This window comes from Rattus norvegicus, chromosome 13, assembly GCF_036323735.1.
Source record: "Rattus norvegicus strain BN/NHsdMcwi chromosome 13, GRCr8, whole genome shotgun sequence".
In the NCBI taxonomy this organism is placed as follows: domain Eukaryota; kingdom Metazoa; phylum Chordata; class Mammalia; order Rodentia; family Muridae; genus Rattus; species Rattus norvegicus.
Window position 1 is genome coordinate 99,574,436 of NC_086031.1, and position 24,593 is coordinate 99,599,028.

At 44.2% G+C, this 24,593-nt stretch overlaps 1 protein-coding gene across 1 annotated transcript in view; it reads left to right on the forward strand.

Annotated features, from left to right (window-relative positions):
• Slc30a10 (solute carrier family 30, member 10) overlaps window positions 1-10,007 on the forward strand; it is a 54,779-nt gene extending 44,772 nt beyond the window's left edge. The window contains exon 5 of the mRNA XM_039090584.2: window positions 4,320-10,007. The gene's annotated coding sequence lies outside the window, so the exon portion shown is untranslated. The remainder of the gene's footprint in view (window positions 1-4,319) is intronic.
• The last annotated feature ends 14,586 nt before the right edge of the window (window positions 10,008-24,593 follow it).

Consider the following 24,593-nt stretch of genomic DNA (forward strand, 5'->3'; position numbering starts at 1 on the left):
TACAGAAATTCCTTGCTTTGAGGTGTTCTTTCTATGGTTTCCTCCAGCGCTTTCAAAGCTTACTACCATGGTAATCATCATGTATCATCTTCATCACCACCACCATCACCACTTCTACCAACTCTACCACCACTATCACCACCACCATCATCACCACAACCACCACAACCACCTCCTCCACCACTATCACCACCACCACCACCACCACCACCACCTCCACCACCACCTCCTCCACCACCACCACCACCATCACCTCCACCTCCACCACCACCTCCTCCACCTCCACCACCACCTCCTCCACCACCACCACCACCACCACCTCCACCATCACCACCTCTACTACCACCACCACTTCCACCTCCACCACCCATCACCACCACCACCTCTACCACCTCCTCCTCCTCCTCCTCCTCCTCCTCCTCCTCCACTACCACCACCACCACCACCACCACCACCACCACCACCACCACCACCACCACCACCACCACCACTACCAAGCTCTTACTGTTAAGGTTTGTGGCCAATTTTGAATTGATTTTCATGCAGAGTGAGAGAGAGGGACCTGTCTCATTGTCCTATATGTGAATACCTAGTTTCCCAACACAATTTGTTTAAGTGGCTATCTTTTCTATAATGTATATTTTTGATACTTTTGTCAAAAATTTGGCAGCTTATGGCTTCATTCCTGAGTGTTCTATTCCCTTGGTCTACATGCCCGGGTTTTTGCTGGCACCATTGAATTTCATTATCATGGCTGGTAGTATGGTTTGAGACCACATGCTGGAAGCCACAGGTGTTGCTTAGGTTTCCTCTGGCTGTTCAGAGTCCCTTTTGCTGTCATATGAATTTCTAGGATTTTTTAATTGTTGTTGTTATTAGGAGAATGTCTTTGGAACTTTGGTAAGGATTGTGTTGAACCTATAGCCTTTTTCAGTAATAACAACCATTTTATAATATTTTGTCAATTCATAAGAGTCGGGGATCTTTCTGTCTTCTAGTATATAGTCTTCAATTTCTTCCTTTAGTATCTTACACTTTGAATTATGGAATTTGTGTGTGTGTGTGTGTGTGTGTGTGTGATTAATTTTTCACTACTTCAAATACTCTATAGACACAAATCCTCTGTCTGATATATAGTTAGCAAATGCCGGTTCCTTGGCTAAGTTTTTACCTAGGTTTTTCTTCAATGATCGTGAATGGGACCCCCCCCCCCCCCCAGTTTCTCTCTTTCTTGGCAAGCTCACTATTAGTGTATAGAAAGACTACTGACTTCTCTGTGTTGTTTTTATATTCTGATAATGGAAGGACATCGGAGAACTGATAAGGAGTCTTGGGGTCTTTTGATTATAAGATCACACCATCTACAAAGAAGGATAACATGCCAATTCCTTTCCTATTTATATCCATTTTATTTCCTTCCTCTATCTTATTCCTCAAGCTAAGACTTTGAAGACAACTTTGAACAAGAGGAGCAATAGTGTGCACCCTTGTGTCATTTCTGAGCTTAGAGGAATGTTTACCTTTGTCCTTGTTTAGTACAGAGCTAGCTATAGGTTTGCCAATATGGCTTTTATTGTGTCAATGTGTTTCCTCTAATCCTATTTTCTTTGAGGCTTTTATCATGAAGATAAGGTGAATTTTGTTGAAGGCCCTTTCTATACCTATTCAGATGATCTTATGATTTCTGTCTGGAAGTCACTGATTTGCATGCATTGATCAAAGCAGATTTGTATCCCTGGGATGGAGTCAACTTGGATTTGGGCTATGCCCTTCTAATGAGTTTGTTTTGTGAACATTTTATTTAGATGTTCTGCATCTGTATCCACCGTGGAAACTGACTTATAACTCCCCTTGTGGTATCCGTGTCTACTTCTGTTATCAGGACAATACTGGCCTGAGTTTGGTAATGGCCCTTCCCTTTCTATTTTGTGTAACAGTTTCTGGAGTGTTAGCTCTTCCAGAAAGGTTTGGTTGAATTTAGTGGTGTACCTATCTAATCCCGGGCTTCTTCTCATGGGGGGAAGTTTTCTATTTTTGCTCCAACCCCATTGCTTGTTACAAGTCTATCTGAGCGATTTATATCTTCTTGGGTTAGTATTGGTAGGTCTCCAAATTTATCCATTTCTCCTAGCCTTCCCAGTTTCTTTGGCATATGTTATCAAATTCCCTAATGACTTGGGCTTTGAAGGTATCTGTTGCAATTTCTCCCTTTTCATTTTTTCTCTTTATTACTGTGGGTCTATTCTCTCTCTCTCTCTCTCTCTCTCTCTCTCTCTCTCTCTCTTTCTCTCTCTCTCTCTCTCTCACTTGCTTGCTTTCTTGCTTTCTGTCTGTCTGTCTGCCTTTCTCTATCTCCCTCTCTCCCTCTCTTCTTTCCTCTCTCTCTCTTTCCCTTCCCCCTCCCTTCCTCTCTCCCTCCCTCTCTCCCTTCCTTGCTTTCTGTCTGTCTGCCCCCCCCCCCTTCTGTTTCTCTGTTCAGGAAACCTTTGCTCTATCGAGTCTGTATGTTGTTCTGACAGTGACCACTGTTCACTTTCCCTTTGTTTTTAATATTTCTTGATACTGCTTTTCAGTTTGGCTTGGTTTTGTTTTTCTGAGAACTTGAGGTGTATCCTTCTTTTTAAAAAAAGACTTATTTATTATTTATTTAATGCAAGTACACTGTTGCTCTCAGACACACCAGAAGAGGGCATCAGATCCCATTACAGATGGTTGTGAGCCACCATGTGGTTGCTGGGAATTGAACTCAGGACCTCTGGAAGAGCAGTCAGTGCTCTTAACTGCTGAGCCATCTCTCCAGCCCCTTGAGGTGTATCCTTATCTATTGGAGAGCACTCCGAGTCTTTAGCAAGCATTCATAGCTGTACATTCTTCTTTTAGAACCACCTAAGGGAGAGGAAACCAATCAGAGGATGGGGATAGGGGGAGGGAGGGGGGGACCTGGGTAGGAAACAGGACAGGGAGGGGAAGAGGGAAACATGATCAGGTGTTGGGGAGTAGGGGGAACAGGACTGAAGTCCTGAGGGCCAGAAGAAAAAAATGGGAACAGGCAGCCTCAGCAGGTAGGAGGTGGGGACCCTATAGAATATACCAGAGACCTGGGAGGTGAGAGACTCTCAGGTCTCAAAGGGAGGGACTTTAGATGAAATGTCCTACAGTGGGTACAGTCCGTAGAGTCCACCTCCAGTAGAAAGACAGGGCATCAAGTGAGGATGGGGTTGCCATCCCACAGCCAAAAACTCTGACCCAAAATTGTTCCTGTCTGAAAGAGCTGCAGGGATGGAAATAGAGAAGAGCCTGAGGGAAAGGCGGTCCAGTGACAGGCCCAAATGGGGATCCAGCTCAAGGGAAGGCTCTAAGGCCTGACACTATTTCTGAGGCCACGGTGTGCTTACAAACAGGGGCCTATCCTGACTGCCCTCTGAAAGGCCCAACACAGCAGCTGAAAGAGTCAGGGGCAGATATTTACACCCAACCAATGGACAGAAGCTGCTGACCCTTGTGGTTGAATTTAGAGAAAAGTTGAAAGAAGCTAAGAAGAAAGGTGAACCTAGAGGAAGACCAGCACTCTCAACTAACCTGGGCTCCCCCGGCCCCCCAGACACAGAGCCACTAACCAGGCAGCGTACACAGCTGATATGAGGCCTCCAATACATATACAGTAGAGAGGACTGCGGGGTCTGGCCTCAGTGAGAGAAGATGCACCTAACCTTTGAGAGACTTGAGGCCCCAGGGAGTAGGGAGGCCTGGTGGGGTAGGGAAGGGGGGGTAAGGAGATCCTCTTGGAGATGGGGGAGGAGGTGCGGGATGTGGAACAGTCCGAGGGTGAAACAGGAGGGGGATAAAGTCTGGACTGTAAAAAAAGATTAAAGAATGCATTAAAAAAGGCAAACAAACGGGCTGGAGAGATGGCTCAGTGGTTAAGAGCACTGACTGCTCTTCCAGAGGTCTTGAGTTCAAATCCCAGCAACCACATGGTGGCTCACAACCATCTGTAATGGGATCCGATGCCCTCTTCTGGTGTGTCTGAAGACAGCTACAGTGTACTCATGTAACCAAAATAAATAAATCTTAAAAAATAAACAAACAAATAAACAAACAACCTCAGCTGACTCCCAGCTCTCCCGAAGTGCATTCTGCTTTACCTTCCAGTTGATTCTATGGATTTTAAAATTCCAAATTTTAAAAATTCTTCCATGCTTTCTTAAATGACCCACTGTTTGTTCAGTGGGTTCCCCTTTCTAAACATTCGTTCGGTTTCTGTGATTTCTCCTGCTGTGGGTTTCTGGCTCTATTTACCACCATTGTCCTCTGCTTAGGTGTAAGACATCACTCATTTCCTGCGAAAAGTAGGCTGGTGGACCAGGAGAGAGACCCGGAAGTTAGAGGGCGCGGGGCTAGCCTGAAGGCTAAGCTCGCCCATAAACAGCGCCCGCCACACTGAGGAGAAAATCCAAATGAAAAAGACTTAAGATGCATGAAAAGAGAAACACCAAGCAGAAGGATGACGAGAAGACTCCACAGGGAGCAGCCCCTGCCTATCTGCTGGACAGAGAGGGGCTGTCGAGAGCAGAAGTACTTTCCAACCAGGAAAATGGGAGGTCCCTCTATCCAAAGTTCCTGCCCAGGAGAAACAGTATCAAAAGTCATTCAAACAGGAAAAAGAGAAAAGAAGGCTTGGAAGAAGCCGGTTACTAAAGTCAGCTCTGTTGGTGACAGTTTGACAGGAAAACCACCTAAATGTGACAGGTTCATTAGGCCAGCGGGCCTGCGTTTCCACAAAAGCCCGTGTCACACACCCTGAGCCGAAAGCCACCTTTTTTTGCCTGCCAGTGTGTGGTGCGAACAAGAGTCCGTCATCCCCATTATACACAACGCTGGGTGTGATCAGCAAAGGTGCAGCAGTGACTGAGCGAATGTGAGCCCTTGTGACACAGGAGAGAAGGTGATTTGGGGACAGTGTGCCCAAGTTAACCACAACCCTGAAAACGACGGGTGCATGAGTGTGGTCTTGCCGGTACCACACTGACTTCACTCATGTCACTCCAGTCGCTGTCAGGAAAACACCAGATCTTCCAGAACCACTGACCGTACCCTTCCTGTGTGCAGTTATCAAAAAGTATTTATTAAATTGTAATGAAAAATTAAAAACTGCCCAGTTTTTGTTTGTTTTAAATCACGGATTCTGTCAATTCATCCAGACTTCCTTTGCGGTCTGCTTTTCGGGGAGGTTTTATGGATGTGGAGAGGAATACGTGTTCCACGTATGTTGGATGGAATGTTCTGGAGAAATCTGCTGAGTTGATCTGATCTGTGGGAGTTTCTTCGCTGACTTTTGATTTGCATGAAAAAAATGCTTGCTTCCCCCTTCCCTTTTTAAATCTTTCATAAATTTCTTTTTATCATTGTCTATCAGAGTTTCACTCTGATAACCCAGGCTGACCTTGAATTCATTATTCTCCTGCCTCAGTCTTCTCAGGCTGGGGTTATAGGTGTGAGCCACACCTGCCTTCTTTTCTTATCAGGAATCCCAACAGTTTAGAACAGATTCAGGAGATAACACCAAGCAAACTGCTTAGCGTTCTGTTTGGAGTTTACAGTTTAGATGCCCAGAGGCCGTTGTCTGGATACTGTGGCATCCACCCACACTATAACCCCGCACAGGAAGGAGTGTGGGAGAAATAGACATCAGATACAGACAAGATGTGCAGAGACTCGGAGGGCGCCAAGGCCGAGAGTGAACTTTGTGTGCATTATCACTCCCGCAATCATTTGGTTTTCTGTTTTGGTCATAAGTCAGCCAGATAACTGGGGATCTTCAGCCACTTCAGTAATGACTCACGGTGGTTTGATTCTAAGAGGAGTAAATATCCCCCACGTGACGCGCCGGGATTCTGCAGGTTCAGCTCTTTCAATGTTTCTGAATGTGGACAATCCGATCCAGTTTTAAGTAGTTCCTGAGAAAAGCGTTGTTTGGATTATAGAATTTAATTCAAATCGATATGTCATTTAAGACTTCAAAATAATAAATGCTGTATATAAGGCAGACAGATATTACATTGGAGAGGGATGAGATCATTATATAAAGTTATTGTTTTCACCATTTAAAACGTTCAGGCGACCATAGTGCTATTTAGATATCTACTTTTTATTTGAACAAGAACTGAGAACTGGAAACATTTTGATCTCATGACTAAAGAAAAATGAAAAAATGATGGCCACGGCAGTGTCTTGTAGGAGTATTAGATGAATGGAGATTTTATTTCCAACTTTCCTGCCAACACTTACAATCTCATTACATCTCTTAGATGTTTGGCTTAGCCAGGGATGCAGGGAAGCTAAGTACTTAGAGGATGTGGCTCTCAGAGCGTAGCTAACACACACAGGAATCAGCTTCCCTTGGATGGCTTTGAAAGTGTCCTTTTGCTTGCCAAAGCCCCAGCAAACTTGAACGAGTCGGCTTTCTCTTTTAGAGGAAAGAACGTTTTCGTTTGTAATGTGAGTACAGACTGAATGTCTTTTAATGCATGCACGTTCATTTCCCTAGTTAAGAAGCCATGGTTTCTGCCATCCAGTCTCCTTCATTCAGGATCTCTACGTCCTCCAGGTACGCTGGCAGCACAATATCTCAGTCTCCTCCAGACGATTCTTTCTATTTTCGGCATGCTTGAAGTAGTGTTATTGGACACCTTACACAATTGGATACAGCCTTTGAAAAATACTTTGGGGGCTTACGAGGTTTTATCATTTAATGTCTCCAACTTGGAACATAGGGGCATACTCGGTTTTGTCTGAAAGTTGATGGCTTTACGACAAGGACAATTGAACAGCCTTTCGAACTGTAAACATTCCGGTGGTACTGCAAACTTTCTACTTCCTAGATACTCCCCGCCTCCCTTGCTTTTCCTCCAAACACAGTCCGAGTGGTTATTTGGTAATTCTTTAAGTCAGTAAGGTCATCCTTCTGTCAGATTTCTTGTCTTGGGTGTAACAGTGACACAAACATTAAAACAGGAAACCTGAAGGCACCGACTTCCATTTACAAGGACAGCACCGTTTAGATAACAGGGAAACAAACCTCAACGATTTTTTAAGATTAAACGATGGCTTTTCAGTCCCTTAACCTAACTGAAAGTAGTTAGAATTCGTGTTTACATGTGGCCATATACACTCTTACGATGTAGGAAAAAAAGATCCAGGAAAGAGTGGTTTAAAAGAAAGTTCTGAAGAAGCCAGTCCTTGGCAAAGTTGCCACACAGGTTACTGTGGGGCTCCACGGTTTGGCTTGGAGCTGAGTCGGGCGTGTGAGTTCCTCCGTTCTACTTTACAGGTTTGTCAAAGGATGAATGTAAGCAGACGCAGGCTTGGAAGACTGCTTCTCCGAGAAGCAGATATCGAAATAAGGCTCGAATTCGTATAGATCTTCACCCGTGTTCGTTAAGGCACGGCACAAGGACAAAGACAGACAGTATCTGGATAAATAATTAACAGTTCGCTCAGTGCTTTTTTGCTATGGAAAGGGTAATATGCAGTAATAAAAACAAAATAGAATCAAGGAAGATTGAGACGTCTTAAACCTCAGCTCAAAAATTTGCCCAAGTGAATAAAAATCTTTCCAGCTTTTAAATATAATATTCTCCCCACTAAGAAATTTCTGATCACTTTTTCTGAGTTTTGGCAACATATAATTTTTAAGGAGTTTAACTTATTGGGGGGGTGGCTATTCCATTTCCTGATAGGTTATAAAAATAATTGTGTCTTCTTCAGCTAGAAATATCCTCTGTAATTCAGAACTTTATCCTGTAAGCATGGGCACACACTTCTGCTTCTATTTTCTTACGATGACCAAAGAGCAAACTGGGCACACTAGTCAGCTTTGTCCATTTCAGATGGAGATGACACTGGTGTCCCTTCAGGCTTCAGCCTCTTGAATCAGACCCTCACTTTGTCCTGAACCAGCAGGCCTTAAGCTGTGGGTCACAACTCCCTTGGGGGTCAGATATCAGATATCCTGCATATCAGGTATTTGCATTGCAATTCATAACAGTAGCCAAATTACAGTTATTGAGTAGGGAAATAATTTTATGTTGGGGGGGTCACTATAATACGAGGAACTCTATTTAAGGGTCATTAGGGAGGTTGAGAACCACTGTACTATTTTCAAATTCTTGACATGGAGTCTTGTGTCATACCCCAATTCCATCAGGTCTAAAAGGTCAGGCTTACAGAATTGCAGTGGGTCACATCTGTCCCCCTCCTCCTCCGGTTTACTGCCTGGGACTGCATTCCTAATGCCTTGTCCTGACCTCAGCTTTTCCTATTTCATCTCGGTTTTCCAGATTTAATTACTTGTTTCTCTCCCGGGAAGACAGTATTTTCCCACTGAGTCATCAAAGTTCAAAACCAACCTTTAGTTTCAGAGGTATCGTTCTTACGGCCTTGGTTCATTGTATAATTTTTGGTAAGGCTGGGAGAAATAAAAATGAAATAAATGACTACTTCATCTTGGAGGGAGAAAAGCCTCCCTCTCCGCCCCCAAATGCAGTCAAATGGTTAGTTGAATTCTATCAAATATCCAAGCCCTGGATGTAGCGTCAGTTAAACAACTGCCTTATGGGGCAAAGATAACACCCGTGCATGAGGAAAGGAGGAGATTCGATAGAATCTAAAAGGTGGCAGGAAGCAAATAAATGCTTTTTGTGGTATTTCACTCTTAGATGACCACTCTGCTTCCCGTCGCTGATGTCATCGGTGGGATGCCGCCTCGCAAAACAAAACAAAGTCCTGATAACCTTTTTAAAATGTTAACTAAAAATAAGCATCTTTAATGATTTAAGAGGATTTGGACTCAGATAAAAATCATGTAACTTGTAAGTTATGGGGAAGTAGCTTGCTGGCATAGCAGAACGCATGCCCACACAAGGCCCTAGGTCTGTCTCCGGCACCAGAAACAAACATCTTCGTGGCTGCATCCTTTTTTTTTTTTTTTTTTTTTAATTATGGTCGTGAGTTTTTCAACGGGTGCCCTAAGAAAAGACCTGTATAGTTTTCCAATACAAGAAGCTAATGCCAAAACCTAAACAAGCTGACTGTGTTTGCATCTTTTGCTTTAGGGACATTGCAGAAACTACAGAGCGTTGAACATGAAAGCAGAATTGAATTCTAAGCCATGCGATGTGTCCCAGCAGCGCCCCCTTCTGTTCTGGATCTAGAATGCACAGGAATGAAACATGTTTATTGAATTATCCCGATCCCCTGGTCCTAAAGACCAGCACCAGGAACCTCTTGTTATTTCTCCTGCCCTTTAAAATTTTTTCGTATTAGAGGGACTTGGTAGGCAATTTAATGTAATCCATTAATTGCTGATATTCAGTTATACCTTGGAGATTTTTTTTTTTTTTGCTTCCACTGAAGACAATTCTGTGGCTCAGGGGGCTTCTGAGAACTTCCCCTACCACTGAGCCACCCAGAAAGGGCAAGCAAGGTGACAAACGAAACATGCCGAATCATCAAAGTGCAAGGTCGAATCCTTTTAACATTTACACTACATTATCAAAGTGTCCTTTATCGTGGATTTTTGCATTGATTTTAGTTTAAAAAGATTTCTTCAAAGTAGTATCTATCTTGGTGATTGATTTCTTGGACACCAATCCACCTTTAAGCTCAACCCCAGTGTCCTACTTGCCTCACCCTGGACCTGGGTCCACTCATTCAGGTCCTGCCATTCATAGAGCTCTAGATATGACCCTGTGGGAGTCACCATCCAGGCCACCTCCCCAACTGAACTCGGTGACCAGCAATAAATGAACAGTCATTGTGTCTTTGCAAGTCCAGGGTGCAAAGACACCAAAGTGAGAGCTCTAATCGTTCTAGTGACGTGGAACGGGTTTAATGGGTTCATGTGACGTAGGGAGGAGGTCCTTGGGTTCAGAGAACCATAAAATAATAAACTTATACAACATTTGATTTGCTGTCATAAAAGAATAAAAGCTGTTATATTGGGATGTTAATCTGTGGTCTTGGTATGATCTTTTACTTAGAGTGGCTAAATTCTCAGTGATCATCATTCTTTTTTTTTTTGTTAACCCCATGAAATTATAGATTCTCTTGGGTTAACAGGCATCATCTTTAATATTTAATTTTTTCACAACTTCACACAACTGCGCGCAGGATGCACCTTATCTGTGTTCCTCCCCATCCCCCACTCTTCTTCCCTCAACTGGACCGTGCTTCCCAGACGTTTACATGTCTTTTCTTTCTGTGACCCTCTGCATTTAAACAGGGGTTGCTCACGTGAGCATGAACAGAGGGGTGCTTACTTGAGCAAGGCCAATTTAGCGGCGCCTGTACCACTGAGGAATATAATCCCCCTGCAACCATTAATGTCTTTACAACCCCACACACAACCATTGACTGCCTGTGCCCCCTCCTCATGCCAGCAACCATTAAACATGATAGGAAGTCGATGGCCCAGCTCTGTGCAGGGCACCGCCGCACTCTGGGATCATGTGTGTGATTGTGAGTGTAGCAACACACGTGCCCAGAAGACAGCATTCCACAGCCCCCCACCCCCGCACCCTCCGCCCTTTACATTCCTTCCGTCCCCTCTTCCATATTATTCCCTGAGCTTTGGGAAGAGCGCTGTGAAGATGTCCTGTTTCAGGACTAAGCTCTCAGGGTGGGCATCGGTCTTAACACTTCAAATGACTTCTCCCCTTGGTAAGATGGATAAGACACTGGTAAGAGAATACAGACACTAACTCTTTGAGTACAAGGTCTGGTTAACTCCTGAGAGCAGTGTGGAAGGAGACCTAATGGAGAAAGAAAGGCCAATGGCTTCTTTCCTTGCCTGGAATGTGAAGGCCAGCACAGGGGACTCTTGACTGAAACGCACAGTATTGAGACCACTTTTACAGGGAAGAATAGTGCCACAGCGCACAGAAGTTCCTATGATGGTGGGCTCTGACCCAGACCTGGAGTTATAGACAACCGTGCCTGGATTTTGCTGTGGGTCCTTGGGATCCAAACTTGGATCCTCATGCTTGTGTGACAAGCACGTGCGACCGAGCCATCTCCTTATCCCTTAATTTTCTTTTTCTTTTTTTTTCGGAGCTGGGGACCGGACCCAGGGCCTTGCGCTTGCTAGGCAAGTGCTCTACCACTGAGCTAAATTCCCAACCCCTCCTATCCCTTATTTTCACAGTATAATAACTAAACTGTGTTATTCGACATTGATTTCTATGTAGAATATACATCTGCAAATGGAAACCTGTTTTTCTCCGCATCGGTAAGCACTAATGTCATCACAACCATACCCCATCTTTTTGCCTGCACAGCCCCTCCTCTGTTTATGTTCAGCTAAACTGACTCTTCCAATCTGCTCTTGCAAAGTCGTCACCATTTTAAAAATTACCCTGAGAAAATAAAGCAATATTCAGGATATAACATTTGCATTAAGGAATGGTTCTCTATGTTGGGGGATAACTTGTTGTCTTAGTCACTTCAGTCGTTGTGACCAAATACTGGACACAGGGTGACTTAAGAAAGGCAGGATTTATCTCGGCTCTCAGTTTGAGGAATGGCTTGGTGGTGGGCACCATCTTAGTTGATCAAAAAGCAGAGGGATGGGGTTGGGGATTTAGCTCAGTGGTAGAGCACTTGCCTAGCAAGCGCAAGGCCCTGGGTTCGGTCCCCAGCTCTGAAAAAAAGAAAAGAAAAGAAAAAAAAGCAGAGAGATTGGGGCTATAGACTGGACTGGGGGACTCTGTCTTGAACAAACTTAACTTTGTGAATCTCACTGTCAGCCGATAACTGGGTTCATCAATAATCATACCCGGACCCTCCTTATGTGAGGCGAAATGTCTGACCTTGTTTAGTCAATAGAAAATGATAGTGGAAGATTCTGGAAGGACCAATATACACAATAAAAATAGAAAACTTTATATATTAAAAGCAGTTCATCTCCTCTTTTAGTCCCTTCAGTTTGTTATACATTATTAAGATGTATTTGTTATAAAACAAATGATAATTTGTTATAAATAAAAGGAACACTTATAAATAATTAGATGAGGTGATACATACCTCAGACCTTACCATTTATAAGATAGGAGGTGTGCGAGTTCTAGGTTAACCTGAGATAAACGACAAGACTCTATCTCAAACAAACAAACAAACAAACAAAACCAAAAAACAAACAAAAACAAAAAACCCTAATAACAAAAAATTGAAACAGGAATATTTGTTTCTTGATCAATATTTTTTGTCAGTCATTAATGCCACAATTTTGCATATGCCTTGGGCACCTAATGTACTTGATGATGAACTCTAATATAGACTCCCGAATTAAAATAGAGACACAATACTTTTATTTTTGAATGACAAAGATTGGCTGAGTTTTGACCCTCCTTTAGGCCGGCTACATACGCTTAACAGGAACAGAAGGGAGAGGTTGTGGTCTGGGGTTTGTCTGAACCCACACTCTATTGTCCACAGGAGTTTTCTCTGAATGATTTCTATTCTTATTTTCTTTATTTATCTGTTTGTTTTGGGCTCTGGAGAACAACTTGAAATTTAGGAATGCTCTTTGGTCTACTGTTTGTTACTGGGCTGAGTTTGGTACTCCGGACAGTCTTTAAAAGCCTGAAGAAATGAGATCCACCCTTGGAGTCTGGGCTTCAGCAGTTTTCTCTCTGTAACTGATACATAACTCTGAAGAGAAGTCAACCCGACATACAGGAGACATAAGCAACTGTCAACTAACAAGACTCACATGACACTTCTGACATTCCACCTCGAAAACGGAATTCTCACTGAGATGAGATGTTTTGGACTGTGCTTGCAATTTCAACATTTTGAAGGGAAGGAAGGTGGATTGCTGGTTCAAGTCGGGCTACCTAGTTACACCCTGCCTGAAACATAAAACAAAACAATAGCCCAAACAATAAAACAAAACAAAACAAATGATCCCCCAATTTGCATTATTTTAAGAACACATACATTTCACCAAACTGGATCCCACACTCAACAAGAAACCAAGTTTTGTTAAATTGAAAAAAAAAAAAAAAGGGTGTCTTACAACATACGCTGTTTGACCGTCACGAAAATTTGACACCTTCAGTAGAACATCATCCCAAATATTTGCAAATTGGCCAGCAACCCATTTCTTAATTCCCGTGTGTCAAAAAGGAAATAAGGGAAAAAAAATGCAGTGTCTTGTAAATGTAATATATTAACATGATAGCATTTAATGACAAGCTGCACTCTGTCCTTGCCAGGGGTTTACTGGCTGACTCATGGAAGATTCCTTTCTAGGTAATTTCTAGCTTTCACTTTTGTAAACAATGTTGCTACAAACACTGCTGTCCAGGGGCCGGTTTCCTGGGAAAATTCTTAGAAGTAGAGTGATTTGTTTTCTCTTTGTGTGGTCTCCAAGTGCTCTCAAGTCGGCTAGAGGAGGTCATATAAGGTGGCTTGCTCTGTCAGGCCCCACCTTACTCCTTTTGAGTCGGAGTCTCTCACTGAACCTAGGGGCTAGACCAGCCAGGTCCCATGATCCTTCTGCCCCCTCCCCCACCTTCTCGACCATGCACTGGGGTTACCCGTGCCCATCAAGGTTAAGAAGTCAATTGGTTTTGTTTGTTTGTTTGTCTTGTTGCTTTTTTATTTTGTTCTTGGGGTATTTTTTTTCCTTTTTATGTGTATGAGCGTTTGCCTGAAGGTCCATCTGTGCACAGTGTGCCCACAGTGCCCACTGAAGCCAAAAGAGGGTATCAGATTCCCTCGGTCTAGAGTTACCGATCGTGAGCCATCGTGGTGGGACCCCTGGTAGAGCAGTTAAACCCCGAACCATCTCTCCAGGCCCAGAAATCAATCGTTTTGACCAGTGTCTGGTCCAAGCATCTTTGATACACTTTGTCAATTTTTTTTGCGGAAGTTGTAGCATTCAGTACCTTACTAGCAAATAAGGGGAGGGGACCCTTGTGTCCCAATTCACTGAACTATTGAAGACTAAGCATGGTCCCAGTAGATGTAAGGGGAAATGCAGAACCCAACTATTTAACCCCCAAAACACCGAATTATCTGAAAGAATGATTGGCAGCTCTGATTAATAACATTTAGACATTTGGGGCATACTTTCTAAAATTAAATTTTAAGTTTGAAATGAGTTTAACACAACATTTTCATAAGTATATCCTTTGCTTGTTTTTGCTCCCCCACCAAACTCCTCCCTCCACCCCCCCTTGCCAAGCCGACCCCCCTTTAGTTTTCATATTAAATCTAGACTTTGTGTATGAGAGAAAAATGTGGTGTTTATCTTGCTGACATGTAAACATTGTTTTCCGGATACTTGCTATCACTATGTAGCCCAGGCTGGCCTAGAATTTCCCATCCTGCCTCAGCCTCCTGAGTGTTTGGGTGATGGGTGTGCAACATCGTGTCAGGCTGCAGATTTCAAGAACCTTCAGGTTTCTTGAAAGTTGACAAATGTAACTGAGCATTTGTTGACAAGAATAAACGTCAATCCTCCAGTTAAATAATTAGTGTTTTCGAAGACCTCTTACTCCTTCCTTGCTGGTAAAAGCCTTCCAGTACTGTTCTGATAAGAACACTTTGATCGTTGGTGTCATATATGGAAACATGTGAATATTTAAAATAGTTCAAAGAATAGGTATTTTTTCCATCCAAAACACCCATTCTCCTGCTTGTCAGGCCTTTGGCTTCAGACAGGAGTTCTGCCTGGCTTTCTGTGTAAGGACAGTAAATTGTGGGACTTTTCAACCTCCATCAGGACACAAATCAATTCTGTGTACATATATTTGTGGTGTGCGTGTACACGTGTGTGCAAGCACACATGAGGGCGTGGCATGCAGAGGTCCGGGGACAACTTGTGGGAATTGGTTCTCTTCCTGCACCGTGTGGGTCACAGGGATTGAATTTCAGGTTGTTGGAGTTGGTGGGAAACACATCTACCTGTCTCTGTCTCTGTTTCTGTCTCAGTTTGCCTGTGTGCCCTAATCCTGTGTATGTGTGGGTGTGTGTGCATGCACAGGCTCACCAGAAGCTGAAGTCAGGTGTTGCTCTCAATCAATCCGAATCTTATTTATTTATTTAGTCTTTTGCTGAACATGAAGCCCAAGACTGGCTATGCTGTTTGGCCAGTGAACACCAGGGATCCTCCTATTTCTGCCACCCCCAGCGCTGGGATCATAGCCGTATAGCACTGCACAGGCTTTTGCTATGGGCGCCGCGGTTCCAGACTCAGATTCTCATCTTTGTGTGATGAGTGCTTTTCCGAAGGAGCCACCGCCGCCTCCCCACCCTCAACCTTTTGGTCTTAAGTATTTCCTTGACAGAATCAAGTTGCTGGATAAGTGTGTGATTTCATTCCTCAGTTTCACTCCACAAGTGGTCCATGTGGAGTTTTGGGCTCATTGACTGGTGGTGTGGATGCTAGACGGGGAGGGATCGGGGAGAAGCCTGTGGGAACGTTACAGAGAAGTCTGTGTCCTCCTCTGCCTTCCTGAACCTTTCTTTTGTTGGGCTTTTTTTTTTCTTCCAAGACAGAATTTCACTGTGTAGCCTTGGCTGTCCTGGAACTCTGTAGATCAGGCTGACCTCGAACTCAGAAATCCACCTGCCGCTGCTTCCCAAGTGCTGGGACTTAAGGCAAGCATCACCACTGCCTGGCGCCTTCCTGGGTCTTAAAGTCGTTATGAGCTCTATTGTGACTCGTGGATTCAGTCTACATCAATGTGTATAATTTATATTTCAGTTATGTTTAACTAAAGGCATTACAACTAGGATCTGCCAAAGCAAATATGGGAGGGTAATAACAGACTCGCTGACCTTTAGGGTGAGACAATGATGTGATAACAAGTAACCCATAAAACCTGTTGGGTTGGAATTATCCAAGAGACAGCCTGGGAGCCAGTTTGCTCAGCTCCAACCACTTCCTGAAGGCTATTCTCCGGAAAAGAGAGAGAACCTGGGTTCTCCGATCGAGGATTGGGAGAGGATAAAGGTTTTCCTTTAATCCGAGCACTTTCAGGATTTTCAGCTGTCACACTCACTGGTGTCTTTTGCGTAGACATTCTGTCCGACACAGAAAACCAGGAGCTGGCTGGCCTTCTCAAGGGGGAGGGGGTGCTTCTCTTTCTTGGGGACTAGAGAAACGTAGGCTATGAACCTAGCCATCTGGGATGCTGGACTCACACTTGTTTAGGTGTCTGCCCTCAGAACGAGCCATGGCCGCCTTGGCAACTCCTCAGGGAGCCTGTGGACAGATGGAAGGTCTATAGAACAATACAATGGTGTCCATGGAGGTGACTTCCAGCAAAAGGGAGGGTGTTCTTGTTTTTTGTTGAAGGCTAGAACACAAGCATTGTACACTTTGGTAGCTGTGGTTGTATTGACACATGCTCAGATCACTTCTCCGTTGAATTGTGGGAGATTCCCAACCAACCAACTAATCAACCATCTACTGACCCTCAAAAAGAAAGAGAAGTTTTGTATCTTACATTTTTGAGATTATGTTATCGGTTTGTGAGGAAGAGTGTAGACAAATGGGAGAGAGGGGGAGAGAGAGGAATCAGGTGACAGGAGAGGGAGAAGGGAAGGGGAGAGGAATGGAGAAAGAAGGAGGGATGGGGAGAGGGGAAGGAGAGAGACAGAGACATGCAGAGAGAGACACACTTACAGACAGGCTGAAGAGAACACCATGCTATTCTACAGATGTCAGAGGTCGACCTCGGGTTCCGGTCTTTCCATCTCATTCGAGACGAGATCTCCTTTTGTTTGCTGTTGCCTACACCAGGCTGATGTGAGCTTCTGCGGATTCTCCTATCTCTACCTCCCATGGGCCCGTCTGTATGTGGGTGCTGGGGATTTGAATTCAGGTCCCCAAGCTTGCCCAGAAGTGCTTTACCCACAAGGCCATCTCCCCATCCCCGAATGGCAGAGGTTTTGTCAAGATCAAGTACTTCGAGCTGTTGATTGAGCTAGCCCTCAGGCTCACTGCCAGCTCAGAAGCTGAGTTTCTTGAAGGCTTCACTCTCAGCCCTGAGATTCTGCCTTTCGTGGTTGGTCTTCCTCATCGCCGTGACCAACACCTGACACAAAACAACCCAAAGGAGGAGGGGTTTATTTGGGCTCAAGGCTCACAGGATCCTGTGTACTATGGTGGGAAAGGCATGGAGGGTGGCCTGTGGGAGTTTCATCTGTGGGGTGAATCTCCCGCTCGGTCTACAGTCTTCTTTTTCCTGGGATGTCTCTGCAGTTCCCTTATAGAAACAGTGCCCGTGTCTGCATTTTGGATGATTTTTGTATCGACCAGAATATATGCACACACCATATACACACCACACACACACCAGCTGTGTACAACCTTTCGTCTGAAAATAGTGTAAAATAAAGATGTAATAGTTTTTTCCTACAAAAATTAGCAACTCAAGGAAAACATATATATGAGTGAAGGTTCACTTTAATTCACTTTACAATTTCTTTACAAATACAATGACATTTAATACTGATTTAAAAAATAGGTTAAAATCCCTTTATAGACACTTTCAAAGACATTTGTCTAACTGCATCCCCTGGGTACCTCATAAATTGTACCATTTACCCTTAAGACAAAGGGAGTTGTAAAAGTGTGCACTGATGTGTGCATGGTGTATGTACTGGTGTGTTCATGGTGTGTGCACTGGTGTGTTCATGGTGTGTGCATTGGTGTGTTCATGGTGTGTGCACTGGTGTGTATATGGTGTCTGCACTGGTGTGTTCATGGTGTGTGCACTGGTGTGTTCATGGTGTGTGCACCGGTGTGTTCATGGTGTGTGCACCGGTGTGTTCATGGTGTGTGCACCGGTGTGTTCATGGTGTGTGCACTGGTGTGTATATGGTGTCTGCACTGGTGTGTTCATGGTGTGTGCACTGGTGTGTTCATGGTGTCTGCACTGGTGTCTGCACCAGTGTGTTCATGGTGTGTGCACTGGTGTGTTCATGGTGTCTGCACTGGTGTGTGCACTGGTGTGTTCATGGTGTCTGCACTGGTGTGTGCACCGGTGTGTTCATGGTGTGTGCACTGGTGTGTATATGGTGTCTGCACTGGTGTGTTCATGGTGTGTGCACTGGTGTGTTCATGGTGTCTGCACTGGTGTCTGCACCGGTGTGTTCATGGTGTGTGCACTGGTGTGTTCATGGTGTCTGCACTGGTGTGTGCACTGGTGTGTTCATGGTGTCTGCACTGGTGTGTGCACCGGTGTGTTCATGGTGTGTGCACTGGTGTGTATATGGTGTCTGCACTGGTGTGTTCATGGTGTGTGCACTGGTGTGTTCATGGTGTGTGCACTGGTGTGTTCATGGTGTCTGCACTGGTGTGTGTTGCGGTAAAATTAAAAAGCAGCAGAACGGTTCCCAGGCGTGTACCCTGGTGGTAGTGCACTTGCTAGATCTGGCTCCATGGGGCCATTGGAACTCGTGCTAATTTATCTCAGCAGCTCCACGTTGCCCCCAAGTACCCTCTGACCCAGGCGGGTCGCTGTCACACAAGTTTCATACAGAAACTGCCTATCTTGAGGTCTCTTATTGTGGACTCTGTTCACATTTCCAGCATCCACCCCCTGGTCCCAGCAGCGGCCACCCTTGTAACTCTCTGTCGCTGCTCTATTTACATTCCCAACATCCGCCCCCTAATAGTCACGGTATAAACTCCCAACAACTCTTTAAAATCAAGACTCAACAAACTGCAACCCAACAATCAGATGTACATGTTAAATTCTCAATCCACAAAACATCCACACCATAAACTCACAACCAATTGATAAGAATATAAACCACCCCGTTTGTCTATAGAAATCCTTTGCAACTACCTTGGCAATTCAAGACCCCCTGGATCTGGGTCGTCTTTCCCTGTCTCCATCTTGATTCTCCTTCCTTCTCCTCCTTTCCTGCCTTTTGAAAGCTTTGTCCCCACCTGGTTTTTTTACTGTTCAATCATGGCCTTGACCTAACTTGTGACAGCCCTCACCTGCATATAGACATCAACCTACAGGTGTGCGCACTGGTGTGTATATAGTGTGTGCACTGGTGTTTGTATGATGTGTTCAGTGGTGTGTGCATAGTGTGTGCATGGTGTGTGCACTGATGTGTATGCTGTGTGCATGGTGTGTGAACTGGTGTGTGTATGGTGTGTGTATGGTATGTATATGTGGATGCACATGGCTTGGTACATATATGCAAATCAGAGGACAACCGTGTGGCACCAGCTCTGTCCTTCCAGCTTTATGTGGCTTCTGAGGGTGCAGTGCAGGTCCCCAGGCCCATGTGGTAGGAGACACTTACCTCTGTCCCTCTGGCCGGCCCTTTAGCTGTCATTTTCATTTCTTAAGAAACCTGTCAAGAGATGCCTGTCGTTGTTAAAATGATTATTTTAGCAAAGCTTTTAGTCTCACTGTCTTGGAATAACTTCCTGTGATGATATATTCATCTTTCATCCTCATAGAATTTAAAGATAAACTTGTAAATATTTGTGAATGTAAAATTGGAGTCTTACTGAGAGTGAGCAACATGGTAATAACTGATTTGTCAGCTTCAGATTGGGAAAAGAAGGGGGTCTTTGAAACCAGCCTTATGCGCATGTGTCGAGCTATTATTTCTTATTCATTTTAACTCTTTAAAAGCTTTATGCTTGTGGTTCACACATAATAATTATACGTAACTAGGAGGTACGATGTGGTGTCTTTGTGTGTCTGTGTGCAAGTGTATGTGCCTATGAGTGCACATGTGGAAGCCAGGGTGAATGTCAGGAGTCTTCCTTGATTACTCTCTGTTTTGAGACTGGGTTTCTCACTGAGCCTGGAACTTGCCCTTTTGGCCAGGGTGTTCAGTGAGTCGATAGAATCTGCCTGTCTTCCTCCTCTCCTGAGCTCTGGGGTCATAGTTGGGAATCTGGCCAGGTCCTTCCTCATGCTTGTGCAGCAGGACTTCACCTGCTCAGCATCTTTCCAGCTTCTAAGTGAGGCTTTGACATGTGCACATATGTGTCGGGATCCACCGAAGGGCAACTGGCACACCCATCACCATAAACAACTAATTTCTTTGTGGTGGGCACATCCAAAACCCTCTCTGTAAGCTCGTTGGAGACTTAGAATACATTATTGTGGGCCATCGTCACCCTCACCTTACCAAACAGTGGCAACCAGGACACATTTTTCTCCTCATGAAGTATGACATGACCAGTGGCTGACCTCTTGATATCCCTTTATTCTCCATCCCACTGCCATACTCTCACATTCTATGAGATCAGTGCTCTCACATGCGTGTGAGGTCATGTGCTAGCTGTGTTCTGTCCTCCAGGTTCATCTGTGCTGCCACAAATGACAGGGTTTCACAGCACCATGTGGTGGAATAGCTTCCTATTAGCTCTCTCTCCACATCTATCATCTCTATTGTCTATTACTTATCATCAGTCCATCTATATCCTCTATTATCTATCTATCTATCTATCTATCATTTATCTACCTACCTATTATCTATCTATCTATCCATATATCCATCTATCTATCTCTATCTTACCTATCATCTCTATATATCTATTATCTATTATCTATCCATCTATTTATCTATGTCCTATCATCTATCTTGAATTTTATTTATCCTTTCATTCATCTATCATCTACTAATCTATTTCTACTTACCTATCATCTGTCTGTCTATCTATCTATCTATCTATCTATCTATCATCTGTCTATCAATCATCTATCAATCTATTTCTACTTACCTATCGTTTGTCTATCTATCTATCTATCTATCTATCTATCTATCTATCTATCTATTATCTATTTATTTATCTATGTCCTATCTTCTATCTTAAATTTTCTGTATCTTTTCATTCATCTATCATCTCCCAATCATCTATCAATCTATTTCTACTTACCTATCATCTGTCTATATATCTATTATATCTACCTATTTATCTATCTATCTCCTATCTTGAATTTTAATTTTCATTCATCTATCTATAATCTACCAATCATCTATCAATCTATTTCTATTTACCTATCATCTGTCTCCATATCTATTATCTATATCTATCTATCCATCATCTATTTAATCTATCTCCTATCTCAAATTTCCTTTATCCTTTCATTCATCTATATATTATCTGTCTGCCTGTCTGTCTCCTATGTGTCTATCTTCTATCTCACATTTTCTTTACCCAGAGACCTGTTGATAAACTTAGGAGTCTATCTGTCTCTTTCACATAGCAATTTCCTTTTTTGATCATGTATCTAGTAATGCTTTGCTGTATACAATAATAGTTCTATTTTAGTTTTTTTTTCTTTTTTTTTTTTTTTCGGGGCTGGGGACCGAACCCAGGACCTTGTGCTTCCTAGGCAAGCGCTCTACCACTGAGCCAAATCCCCAACCCCCTATTTTAGTTTTTTTAAGTGGAAACTTTCATATTGCTCCACATAATCTTTTCATTAGTCACTTTATTTTCACACCCTGGCCTTACTTTACATAGAAAGAGCCACCTAATGGGGAGAGATGGTACCTCACTTTGGCTTTGCGTTGTGTTTTCTTGGCAACTAGGGATACTGAATATGTCTAATCACTGAGTCCTGGGGAGCTGGCTAGGCTGGTAAAGTGGTTTTCACACAAACATGAGGACCTGGCTTGGTCTCCCCAGCAGCTATGTAAAGCCATGAACACATTGATGTGTACTTATGATGCTGTGCTGGGCAGGAGGTAGAGGTTCATGATCACAGGTCACTGGCAGTTCCAGGGTTAGTAATAACCTTTAAATAATAAGGAAGAGGGTGGAGAGGTGGCTCTGTGATTAAGAGCACTGGCTCCTCTTCCAGAGGATCTGGATTTGATTCCAGACCCCCAAGTGGTGGTCATAACCGTCTATGACTCCAGTCCCAACAGATCTGACACCCTCTTCAGGACTCCCTAGACACTAGGTATGCATGTGTTAAACAGACATACACTCAGGAAAACACCCATAAAATAAAAATTATTAACTAAAATGGAAAGTCATAGAGAAAGACAGTGCCAACCTTGACGTTGCTTCCAAAATACCAAACCAGACCATTAACCAAAACACAAACCAAACCAAACCAAACCAACCAATCAACAAACAAACAAACAAACAAACAAACAAACAAACAAAACAAAAAACCCAACCAACCAAACCAAAACAAACCAAAACACCCCCCAAAATGGCCAGTTTTATTTTACTTTATCGAGATTTGGTTGACTTTGACATTGCCCATTCTGTGGGCTCGGTTGTCTGAACACTCAGTCCCCTGCTGGTGGTGCTGGTTCAGGAGGCCATAGAACATTAAGAAGTGGGGTCTAGCTAGAAGAAGTGGGTCACTGGGGTCAGGACCTTGAGGTTCACAGCGGGATGCCCCTCCTCTTTCTGCTTCTTGGCTCACCGAGTCATAAGCAAGCCCTGGCAGTGGGGGCCCCCACCCTGCCCTCTTTGTAATGGTGGGTTGGGCACAGTAAAAGTACCTGGTACAAGCGTGAAAGTGTGTTACACAATGGTGCTGTACACAAGCTGCGGCTCGTGCTTGTGTTGTAAATTATATTTCTCTTCGGCATAAGGATTTGAGGGCAGGAAGCAAAACCAAACCAAACCAAACAAACCAACAACCAAACAACAAATAAAAGAGCAAACATGTAGAGCTTGTGGCCGGAGTTTGGGTGCATAGAAATGTCATTAACTTGTAGAATTGATATGATGTTCAATTAAAGAGGACATATGGATGAACTAAGCCCACACTTGTCTTACGAGAACAGTACCGGCGGCGGCTGTTCGGGCCTCCGCTACACACAAGGTACTTTTCGCATCTCTCTCAGGCCGGTTACGGCTCTGGGGAAGCTCTGAGAGCTTTCTGAAACCTACTGTGAACAGAAACAGTACTCTGCACTCATCTATAAGGTTATTAAGCGAATCAATTCGGATAATAGGTGATAGAAATTAAACACTTTTGTGGTGCTGGTGGGGGAGCCCAGGGCCTGGTGCCCGCAAGGTGGATGCTTTGTGACTGAGCCATGCCCCTACCCTTTAAGGCTAAAATTGATCACTCTCTACTGTGTACTTGGCATATTTCTGCTTTACTCATATTAACTCATCTATTGTTGGCTCCCGTGCAAGGGAGCGTGCCTATTATATCGAGAAGGAAACCGAGGCAGAGACCACACAGGTCTTGATTACGGTTAAGCAAACAGCGGAGCAGTACGGCGAGAGGACATTTTGTTCAGAGAGGAGCCACCATGTTCAGAATAGACTCTGCTGGTCCCCACCTCTCCTTTGCCCTTGTTTCTGTAAGAAGTCAAGCTGCTTGGCTGAGATAAAGTGGGTGGGTGGGGTGGAGGCAGAAGCGGGGATAAAAGGGATGGGGACAGAGTGCGGGATGGGGGTGCAGAGGCTGGCTCATGCTCCCTCTGTCACCCAGGGAAGAATTGGAGAGGGGACCTTTGGCCTTGTCTTTAGTTCTGTGAGCACTGAACATTCCAGCTGTTTTCCTGGTAGAGCGCTCAGAAAAGCCGTAAAAGGAATTCCTCCATGGAGTCAGATGTTGAGTGAGCCACGTGCCACCGGGCTTTAGGTGATAACTTCACCATCCCATCCGTTCAAGGTGGGGAAGGCCAGGTGAGCGTCCCCTCCTCTCCAGCCAGTCATTACTGAGTGCCAGTAATTATTGCTTTCCCCACAATTATCCACTTGGTGCCAGGATCTCAATGTTCTCACCAGGGCTGGAGAGCGTGATGTGGGTATTCAGATCACACGCTCTGGGGCTGGACCACTTGGGTTTAAATCTTAACTCCATCACTTACGCCAGTTGGAGGACTGTAGACAAGTTACTTGACCTCAGTCTACCATTCGGGAAATGGGGCACTATGTAAAGGCTCCCTATAGGCGCATGTGAAAAGGCCCAGTCCTCAGTTTGGTGCTACTGGAAGGTGTTAGAGGTTTAAGAGGCAAGGTATAGCAGGATGCTACTGACCACGAGGACATGAGATTGTGGGACTCTGGCCTCTTCCTCCTTTATTCCTGGCCATGAGAGCATGGCTTCTGTGATACACTGCTCTGCCAGAGGGCCCAAGGTAGTGTGGGCAATTGACCATGGACCCAAACTCGCAAAACAAAAACCTTCCCTTATAATCAGAGAAAGAACTGGAAGAGCTTGAAGGGGCTCGAGACCCCATATGTACAACAATGCCAGGCAACCAGAGCTTCCAGGGACTAAGCCTCTACCTAAAGACTATACATGGACTGACCCTGGACTCTGACCTCATAGGTAGCAATGAATATCCTAGTAAGAGCACCAGTGGAAGGGGAAGCCCTGGGTCCTGCTAAGACTGAACCCCCAGTGAACTAGACTGTTGGGGGGAGGGCGGCAATGGGGGGAGGGTTGGGAGGGGAACACCCATAAGGAAGGGGAGGGGGGAGGGGGATGTTTGCCCGGAAACCAAAGAATTATTATTAAGTATTAAATAAATTTAAAAAAAAACTGAAAACAACAAAAAAAAAATAAAAGAAAAAAAATAAAAGAAAATGAGATGAATGGAAAAAAATA